The 10,166-nt window shown below is 38.4% G+C and overlaps 1 non-coding gene across 1 annotated transcript; it reads right to left on the bottom strand.

Moving 5' to 3' along the window:
* Positions 1-6,144: 6,144 nt before the first annotated feature.
* On the bottom strand, positions 6,145-6,248 carry LOC112713815 (small nucleolar RNA R71). The gene has a single exon (XR_003158775.1). It is a non-coding gene; the product is annotated as a small nucleolar RNA R71 (small nucleolar RNA).
* Between the last annotated feature and the right edge of the window lie 3,918 nt (positions 6,249-10,166).

Genomic DNA, 10,166 nt, shown 5'->3' with positions numbered 1-10,166 from the left:
GCTAGAAAAGATTTTGATGAAAATGTAGAAAACTTTGATTCACTAAATTTGAATGGTGAAGACAAAGAAAAAGATTTAAATGAAGCCTCTACAAGCTCAACAAAGGATAGTGTTCAAGTTGAAGAAATTGAACCATCACAAGCACAAATAAATGCACTTCCAAAGGATTGGCGTACTTCAAAGGATCATCCTCTAGACAACGTCATTGGTGATGTTTCGAAAGGGGTAACAACTCGATCCACTTTTAGAAATTTATTTGCATATAGTGCTTTTGTTTCTCAAATTGAACCATCTACCATTGAGTCCGCAATTGATGATGAACATTGGGCTGTGGCAATGCAAGAGGAGCTTAACCAATTCAAACAAAATGACGTTTGGGAATTGGTGCCTAAACCAAGTAATCAAACAATTGTAGGAACAAAATGGGTTTTTAGAAATAAACTCGATGAAAATGGTACAATTGTTAGAAACAAAGCTAGATTAGTAGCTAAAGGTTATAATCAAGAGGAAGGCATTGATTATGACGAAACTTATGCTCCCGTAGCTAGATTAGAAGCAATTAGGATGTTACTTGCTTTTGCATCCTCTTATAACTTCAAACTTTATCAAATGGATGTTAAGAGTGCCTTTCTTAATGGTTTCATTCAAGAAGAAGTATATGTTGAACAACCTCCCGGTTTTGAGGATTATGAAAATCCTAATCATGTTTTTAAACTCAAGAAAGCTCTTTATGGTCTTAAACAAGCTCCAAGAGCTTGGTATGAACGTTTGAGCAAGTTTTTAATAGAAAAGGGTTTTAGAAGAGGGAAGGTTGATACAACTTTATTTATCTGATTGAAAACAAAAATATCCTTTTGGTACAAGTTTACGTCGATGACATAATATTTGGTTCAACTAACGAATCACTTTGCAAGTTTTTCTCAAACCTCATGCAAAGTGAATTTGAAATGTCCATGATGGGCGAACTCAACTTCTTCCTTGGTCTTCAAATCAAACAAGGAAAAGAAGGAACTTTCGTTAGCCAAACCAAATATTGCAAGGAATTGCTCAAAGATTTGGAATGGACAATGCTAAGGCAATGGACACACCAATGAGCACTACTTGCTACCTTGACAAAGATGAACAAGGTAAAAGCATAGATGTAAAGAAGTATAGAGGCATGATAGGATCATTACTTTATCTAACGGCAAGTAGGCCAGATATCATGCTTAGTGTATGCATGTGTGCGAGATACCAAGCTAATCCTAAGGAATCTCACTTAAGTGCGGTGAAAAGGATTATGAAGTATCTCATAGGAACATTAAATGTTGGATTGTGGTATCCGAAAGGATCCACTTGTGATTTGATTGGTTATTCCGATTCCGATTTTGCCGGTTGCAAATTGGATAGGAAAAGCACTAGCGGCACTTGTCACTTGCTAGGAAACTCTCTTGTTTCACGGCATAGTAAGAAACAAGTAAGTGTAGCCTTGTCTACCGCCGAAGCCGAGTATGTAGCTGCCGGTAGTTGTTGCACCCAAATTTTATGGATAAAACAACAACTTGTGGACTATGGACTCATGCTTGATCACATTCCTATCAAATGTGATAATACTAGTGCAATAAATTTAACCAAGAATCCGGTTCAACATTCAAGAACCAAGCATATTGAGATTAGACATCACTTCATAAGAGACCATGTTCAAAAGGGTGATGTGGTTATTGAATTTGTCGAAACTAGTAAACAACTAGCGGACATCTTCACTAAACCTTTATGTAAAGAAAGTTTTTTTAACATCCGAAATGAACTTGGTATCTTGGATTCTAATCTAATATGATTTGTTTGAATTCATTGTATTTATATTGCTATTTTTGTATCTCTTACTAACTTAAGCATTGGAGATATCCAATTAGCCATTGTTTTGTAGGTTTATGAGTTGATGAATGAGTGATTAATATTGAGGTAGATTGAAGAATTTGAAGATTATAAACAATGGAGGATCAACAAATTGAAGTTTATAATGGTTTAAGTGAGTATATACATGATGGAACTCAAATGATTGAAGAAAGAACCACCAAAGGATGAAAATTTGGTGATTTTGGGCAAAATGATGCATGTTGCATCGATGCAACCAAGCTTTGCATCGATGCAAACACGACCAAATGCACAAAAACACGTGAATTTGGCATTTTTGAGCAACAAAACCCCACTTTTTCATCATCTTCAACCTCACAACTCATATCCCCACATTCAAACCTCCATAACCTCCAAAACAAGCTCACATATAGCTTTATACAACTCACAAAACTTTGATACCCACTACAAACAAATTACATATTTGAAGTCCCCACATTCTCCTCTACAAAACCCATAAAACAAAATCATCCACAATGCCTAGAATCAAGAGAACCATCAAGAAGTCAAAAGGCTCTTCAAGTGTAGTTCCACCTCCAAATGATCATCCTTTGGCAAGGTACTTTGCTTCTAATGAAGATCTTCAATTCTATGAGGCAAGGCTCGCCGGAAGAAAGGAAATTCCTCCGAGGTATTGGATCCGACCCTTCTTGTCATTCATAAGTTTGATACTCTTAAGGATATTCTAGTTCATCAAGGCCTCATGGATTTTGTTCAAATTAAGAGTAAATATTATCCGGATTTAGTTGCCATAGCCTATAGTACACTCATGATTGAGATTGATGAGGAAGATGAATCAAATTTCACATTATTCTTCAAGATAAGAAGAAAGGATTATAGGCTAGATGGTGATGAGTTAGCCACCATTTGGGAGTTGCCAAATCAAGGTAACTTGTTTCAAGGTGGTAAAACCCCAATTGATGAATGGGGTTATTCAAAGGACAATGCCATGTATTTGTTCAACCTTGTACAAGGAGCTCACTCCAAAATTAGTTGCAATTCAATGAGTGCGGAACATAGAACTTTGTTATATCTAGTCACCTATGTATTGCAACCTAGAATATCCGGGCATGCGAATGTAAATGATGAAGATTTGATTGTCATGTGGGCTATGATGAATGGGATTAAGATTAATTGACCATACTTTATAGTACAACATATGATTAGGCTCAAGATGAAGGATAGGAATGGTGGATTAGGATTCCTTTGCCTATGGTCTAAAGTCTTTGATTATGTTGGTATTGATGTATCAAATGAGATTGCCAAGGAAGTACCACCTCAATCTTGTATCAACACTCATATTCTCAACAAAATGGGAAGAAGAAATGTTGATGAACAAGGTCCTCAAGAGCAAGCTCCTCCACAAGCACCTCAAGCTCAAGAACCACCCTCCTTGGTTGATGTAATGAGAGAATTACAATCCATCAACCAAACATCCAAAGGATTGAAGTAAAGCATGGTAAGCAACTTGAAGCACTTAATCGTCGTGTGTCTCGTGTAGATCATCGCACGGGTCACTTGGATCGTCGTATTGATGACTTATATGAGCATTTCGGCATCCACCTATCGTATGAAGAGGATAATGATGATGATGAAGACCAAGATTGATTGTCTCCTCTTCATCAAGTCACTTTTTATTGCTTTATGTTTATTTGATTATATGAATTGTTAAACTAACTTCTAGTAAGCTAAGGATTTCTATTATGGTTTAAATACTTTGATATTTCCTTCATAATTTTGTTTAATGATTAATGCTTGTATGCTTATTTGGTGAATAACTCAAGATAGGCTTGGTACCCCTATTTTAAGTTAATGTGCATGCTTTGATATATTTCACTTCTTTAGGGGGAATTATGCATGCTTGTTATATATAAAAAGAGGAAATCAAATTCTTTTTGAAAGGGGGAATATCTCATCCTTGAGATTAATAGAGAAATTGAACTTAAAAAAAAAAATTCATTGTTTTATGCATGCTTCTATGACACATTTCAAACTCCTTTCTTTTTGATAATGTCAAAAGGGGGAAGAGAAGTTTGAGGATATTTGAAGTTTTGAACTTTTGAAAAAGAAGAAGTTTGAGGTTTTGAAAAGAAGAAATAAGTTTGCGAAACAATGATTTCAAAAAGACTTCCGCTAAGCAAAAACTTTGATATCTAAATCGTTTTCTTTGATAAACGCCCTTTAAGGGAACAAATGCACATATTTAGGGGGAACTCCTGCAAAATTTTTTGTGAAGTCTTCTCCAAAGCTTTCTATAAAACAAAGTGCATTATTGTTGCTTTCAAAATCATTTATAAATGCATATCCTCAAAATTGGTTTGTCATTATCAAAAAGGGGGAAATTGTAAATCATGTTGCTTGTATGCGAAGTTTGTATTCGTAGGTTTTGATGAATGACAAACCAACAAACGACATGAAAGACAAACCAACAAACAACTTGAATGAACAAGCATGTTGAAAGATCAACCAACATTCAACGTTGAGGAATGAAGAGTTGAAAGCAACACAACAACAACAAGAAACTCAAGTCCACAACATTTGAAGACAAGTATAGTGTCTTAGGACTTAGGTAACTTCTTGTTAAGAACCAATTGCTAAATCTCTCAACACACACTCACAAAATGTTTTGATTATCATATCATATGCACATCTTGCAATTCGATGCTAGCCAAATGGTTTAAAACTTGTTTTCAAAGGTACAAAAGCATAGGAATTGACTCCAACAAGTTTGAGATCAATCCTAAGTATTTTGAAGTGATTTTAAGCCATTCTTTAAGGTTTGCATCGATGCACACTCATCTTGAATCGATGCAAAGCATGCAACGACTTGTTGCATCGATGCAAAGATGTTTGCATCGATGCAACCTAGCTGAAAATTCAAATTTCAGCTTCAAAGACACATTTGCATCGATGCAAAGTGTTATGCATCGATGCAAATGATTCAAAAACATAAAAAACGGCTAGTTTTGACAAAAAGGCTCCATCCCACTAACTCCCCAACGTTTCTAAGGTTTGGGGAGTCTATAAATAGATGGATTGAAGCCTTATTTCATATACTTGAGTATTTGCAAACTATCTTGTTCATATTCTTTCATTCTACACATTTTTTAAGGTGTTATAATACACAATTTGAGAGAGCAATATCAATTGGTTCAATAGTGCTAAACTTGTAATCATACACTCTTCTAGAGAGTACTCATCTCATCTCAACAATTCTTTGAGAATTGTTTTCTTGTACACTTTGTAAATTGGAGTGTGATCTCCAAGGTTGAGTCAAGAGTTATAAACACTATAGTTGGTGAGGATACCAAAGAGGTATACTAAGTACTCAAGGCAAATCTTAGAGAAGGTATCTCTAAGTGGAGTGGGTTAGTATACGAGTGGTGATCATATACCGTGAGGTGTTAGAAACTAAGGACTCGGATTGTAAAAGGTTTTGCGCGGGCACCTTGAAGCTTGGCAATAGTGGAACTTCTCAATTGCGATTGAGAAAGAAAGTGGACGTAGGACAAGGATTGTGCCAAACCACTCTAAATAGCGTTTGCATCTCTCCAAACTCATCTCTTCAATATTATTGTCTTTTACCTTTGAGCAAATAAATTGTGATCGAAAAGTAGCTTCGTAAGTACTTAAGGAGTAGCTTAAGTCCGATTGGTGAAAAGCTTGATCAATTTATTTGAGTTGGTGTCTATTGGAAAGTAAAGCTCCTTATAAATGCTTAGCAATTGAGTTAAGCTCTTGGAAAAATACTAGTACAATAACACTTTTGTATATTGTCTTTAACTTTCGCAAAAAGATTCATTGTTGTTGCAATACTCAATTCACCCCCCCTCTTGAGTAATTGTGCATAGGTTCTACACCGAACCCAACAACAATAATGCAAGGAGGATGCTTGGTGATTATACTACACCTACTTCCAAGTTTGATGGAAGAAGCATCTCAATTCCTACCATTGGAGCAATCAATTTTGAGTTGAAACCTCAACTAGTTGCTCTAATGCAACAAAACTGCAAGTTTCATGAACTTTCATCAGAAGATTCCTACCAGTTTTTAATTGAGTTCTTGCAGATCTGTGAGACTGTTAAGACTAATAGAGTAGATCTTGAAGTCTACAGGCTCATGCTTTTCCCTTTTGCTGTAAGAGACAGAGCTAGAACATAGTTGGACTCACAACCTAAGGATAGCCTAGACTCTTGGGATAAGCTGATCACGGCCTTCTTGGTTAAATTCTTTCCTCCTCAAAAGCTGAGCAAGCTTAGAGTAGATGTTTAGACCTTCAAGCAAAAAGATGGTGAATCCCTCTATGAAGCTTGGGAAAGATACAAGCAGATGACCAAAAAGTGTCCTTCTGACATGTTTTCAGAGTGGACCATGTTAGATATATTATATTATGGTCTATCTGAGTTCTCTAAGATGTCACTGGACCATTCTGCAGGTGGATCCATTCACCTAAAGAAAACACCTGCAGAAGCTCAAGAACTTATTGAAATGGTTGCAAATAACCAATTTATGTACACTTTTGAGAGAAATTCCGTGAATAATGGAACACCTCAGAGGAAGGGAGTTCTTGAAATTGATGCTCTGAATGCCATATTGGCTCAGAACAAAATGTTGACTCAGCAAGTCAACATGATTTCTCAAAGTCTGAATGAATGGCAAAATGCATCCAACAGCACTAAAGAGGCATCTTCTGAAGAAGACGCTTATGATCCTGAAAACCCTGCAATGGCAGAGGTAAATTACATGGGGGAAGCCTTTTGCAACACCTATAACCCCTCATGGAGAAATCATCCAAATTTCTCATGGAAGGATCAACAAAAGCCTCAACAAGGCTTTAATAATGGTGGAAGAAACATGTTTAGTAATAGAAAGCCTTTTCTATCATCTTCTCAGCAACAGACAGAGAATTCTGAGCAGAGCACCTCTAACTTAGCAAATATAGTCTTTGATCTGTCTAAGGCCACTTTAAGCTTCATGAGTGAAACAAGATCCTCCATCAGAAATTTGGAGACACAAGTGTGCCAGTTGAGTAAGAAAGTCACTGAAACTCCTCCTAGTATTCTCCCAAGCAATACTGAAGAGAATCCAAAAAGAGAGTGCAAGGCCATTGACATAATCAACATGGCCGAACCTAGAGAGGAAAGAGAGGACGTGAATCCCAATGAGGAAGACCTTAGGGGACGTCTCTCAAGCAAGAAGGAGTTCCTTATTGAGGACTTAAAGGAATCTAAAGGTCATATAGAGACCATAGAGATCCCATTAAACCTCCTTCTGCCATTCATGAGCTCTAAAACCTATTCTTCCTCTGAAGAGGATGAAGATGTAACTGGAGAGCAAGTTGCTCAATATCTAGGAGCTATTATGAAGCTGAATACCAATTTGTTTGGTAATGAGACTTGGGAAGGTGAACCTCCCTTGCTCATTGGTGAACTAGATACATGAGTTCAGCAAACTTTACCTCAAAAGAAACAAGATCCTGGTAAATTCTTAATACCCTTTACCATAGGCACCATGACATTTGAAAAGGCTCTGTGTGACCTAGGGTCTGGCATAAATCTTATGCCACTCTTTGTAATGGAGAAGCTAGGGATCATTGAGGTACAACCTGCCATATTCTTATTACAAATGGCAGACAAGTCAGTAAGACAAGCTTATGGATTGGTAGAGGACGTGTTGGTAAAGGTTGAAAGCCTTTACATTCCTGCTGATTTCATAATCTTAGACACTAGGAAGGAGAAGGATGAATGCATCATCCTTGGAAGACCTTTCCTAGCCACAGCAGGAGCTGTGATAGATGTTAACAGAGGAGAATTAGTCCTTCAATTGAATGGGGACTACCTTGTGTTTAAGACGCAAGGTGTTCTTCTGTAACAATGGAGAGGAAGCATGAAAAGCTTCTCTCAGTACAGAGTCAAACAGAGCTCCCACAATCAAAATTTAAGTTTGGTGTTGGGAGGCCACATTCAAACTCTAAATTTGGTGTTGAATCCCCACATCCAAACTCTAAGTTTGGTGTTGGGAGTCTACAACATTGACCTGATCACCTGTGAGGCTCCACGAGAGCCCACTGTCAAGCTATTGACATTAAAGAAGCGCTTATTGGGAGGTAACCCAATTTTTATTTATCTAATTCTATTTTTATTTTTATTTTTCTTTTATGTTTTATTAGGTTCATGATCATGAGGAGTCACAAAATAAATACTAAAATTAAAAATAGAATAAAAAAAACAGCAGAAGAAAAAGCACACCCTGGAGGAAGGTCTTACTGGCATTTAAACTCCAGTAAGGAGCATCTGGCTGGCGTTCAACGCCAGAAGAGAGCATGGATCTGGCGTTGAATGCTAGAAACAAGCAACATCCTGGCGTTTAAACGCCAGGAATACACCCTGAGGAAAGCTGGCGCTGAACGCTAGAAACAAGCATGGAACTGGCGTTCAATGCCAGAAACATGCTGCAAATGGGCGTTGAACGCCCAAAACAAGAATGAAGCTGGCGTTCAACGCTAGAAACAAGCACCAATTTGGCGTTAAACGCCAGGATTTCATGAAAAGGGCGTTTTACACACCTCATTGGTGCAGGGATGTAAATCCTTGACACCTCAGGATCTGTGGACCCCACAGGATCATCTCAGGATCTGTGGACTCCACAGGATCCCCACCTACCTCAACTCACCTTCTCTCCTCTTCACACAACCCAATAAACACTCTTCCCCAAAACCCTTCACCAATCACCTCAATCTCTCTTTCCCATCACCTCTTCACCACTCACATCCATCCACTCTTCCCCAAAAACCCCCACCTACCTTCAAAATTCAAAATCTCTTTCACCCCCAAACCCACCCTAAATAGTCGAACCTACTCCCTCTCCCTTCACTATATAAACCCCTCTATCCTTCTTCATTTTCACAAACCACAACCCTCTCTTCTTCACCTTGGCCGAAACCACACACTTCTCCCTTTCCTCCATATTTTCTTCTTCTTCTTCTTCTTCTTCTTTCTTCTCTTGCTCGAGGGCGAGCAATATTCTAAGTTTGGTGTGGTAAAAGCATAGCTTTTTTGTTTTTCCATAACCATTGATGGCACCTAAGGTCAGAGAAACCTCTTGAAAAGGGAAAGGGAAGACAAAAGCTTCTACGTCCGAGTCATGGGAGATGGAGAGATTCATCTCCAAAGCCCATCAAGACCACTTCTATGAAGTTGTGGCCAAGAAGAAGGTGATCCCCGAGGTCCCTTTCAAGCTCAAGAAAAATGAGTATCCGGAGATCCGACATGAGATCCAAAGAAGAGGTTGGGAAGTTCTGACCAACCCCATTCAACAAGTCAGAATCTTAATAGTTCAAGAGTTCTATGCCAATGCATGGATCACTAGGAACCATGATCAAAGTGTGAACCTGAATCCAAAGAATTATCTTACAATGGTTCGGGGGAAATACTTAGATTTCAGTCTGGAAAATGTAAGGTTGGCGTTTAACTTGCCCATGATGCAAGGAGATGCACGCCCCTACACAAAAAGGGTCAACTTTGATCAAAGGTTGGACCAAGTCCTTATGGACATATGTGTTGAAGGAGCTCAATGGAAAAAAGACTCCAAAGGCAAGCCGATTCAATTAAGAAGACTGGACCTCAAGCCTGTGGCTAGAGGATGGTTGGAGTTCATCCAACGCTCCATCATCCCCACTAGCAACCGATCCGAAGTTACTGTGGATCGGACCATCATGATTCATAGCATCATGAATGGAGAGGAAGTAGAAGTTCATGAAGTCATCTCCCTTGAATTCTACAAAATAGCCGAAAAGTCCTCCACCATGGCAAGGCTAGCTTTTCCTCATCTTATTTGCCATCTATGTTACTCACCTGGAGTTATCATAGAAGGAGACATCCCCATTGAGGAGGATAAGCCCATCACTAAGAAGAGGATGGAGCAAATAAGAGAGCCCACTCATGGATCCCAGGAGACGCATGAGGAAGCTCATCACCAAGAAATCCCAGAAATGCCTCAAGGGATGCACTTTCCTCCCAACAATTATTGGGAACAACTCAACACTTCTCTAGAAGATTTGAGTAACAATATGGATTAATTAAGGGTGGAACATCAAGAGCACTCCATCATTCTCCATGAAATTAGAGAAGATCAAAGAGCAATGAGGGAGGAGCAACAAAGGCAAGGAAGAGACATAGAAGTGCTAAAGGACATCATTGGTTCTTCAAGAAGAAAGCGCCACCATCATTGAGGTGGACTCATTCCTTCTTCTTATTTCTCTGTTTTTCGGTTTT

Source organism: Arachis hypogaea, chromosome 9 (assembly GCF_003086295.3).
Source record: "Arachis hypogaea cultivar Tifrunner chromosome 9, arahy.Tifrunner.gnm2.J5K5, whole genome shotgun sequence".
Classification (NCBI taxonomy): domain Eukaryota; kingdom Viridiplantae; phylum Streptophyta; class Magnoliopsida; order Fabales; family Fabaceae; genus Arachis; species Arachis hypogaea.
The sequence above is the reverse complement of the archived record's forward strand: the minus strand, read 5'-3'. Positions and strand labels throughout refer to the sequence as shown.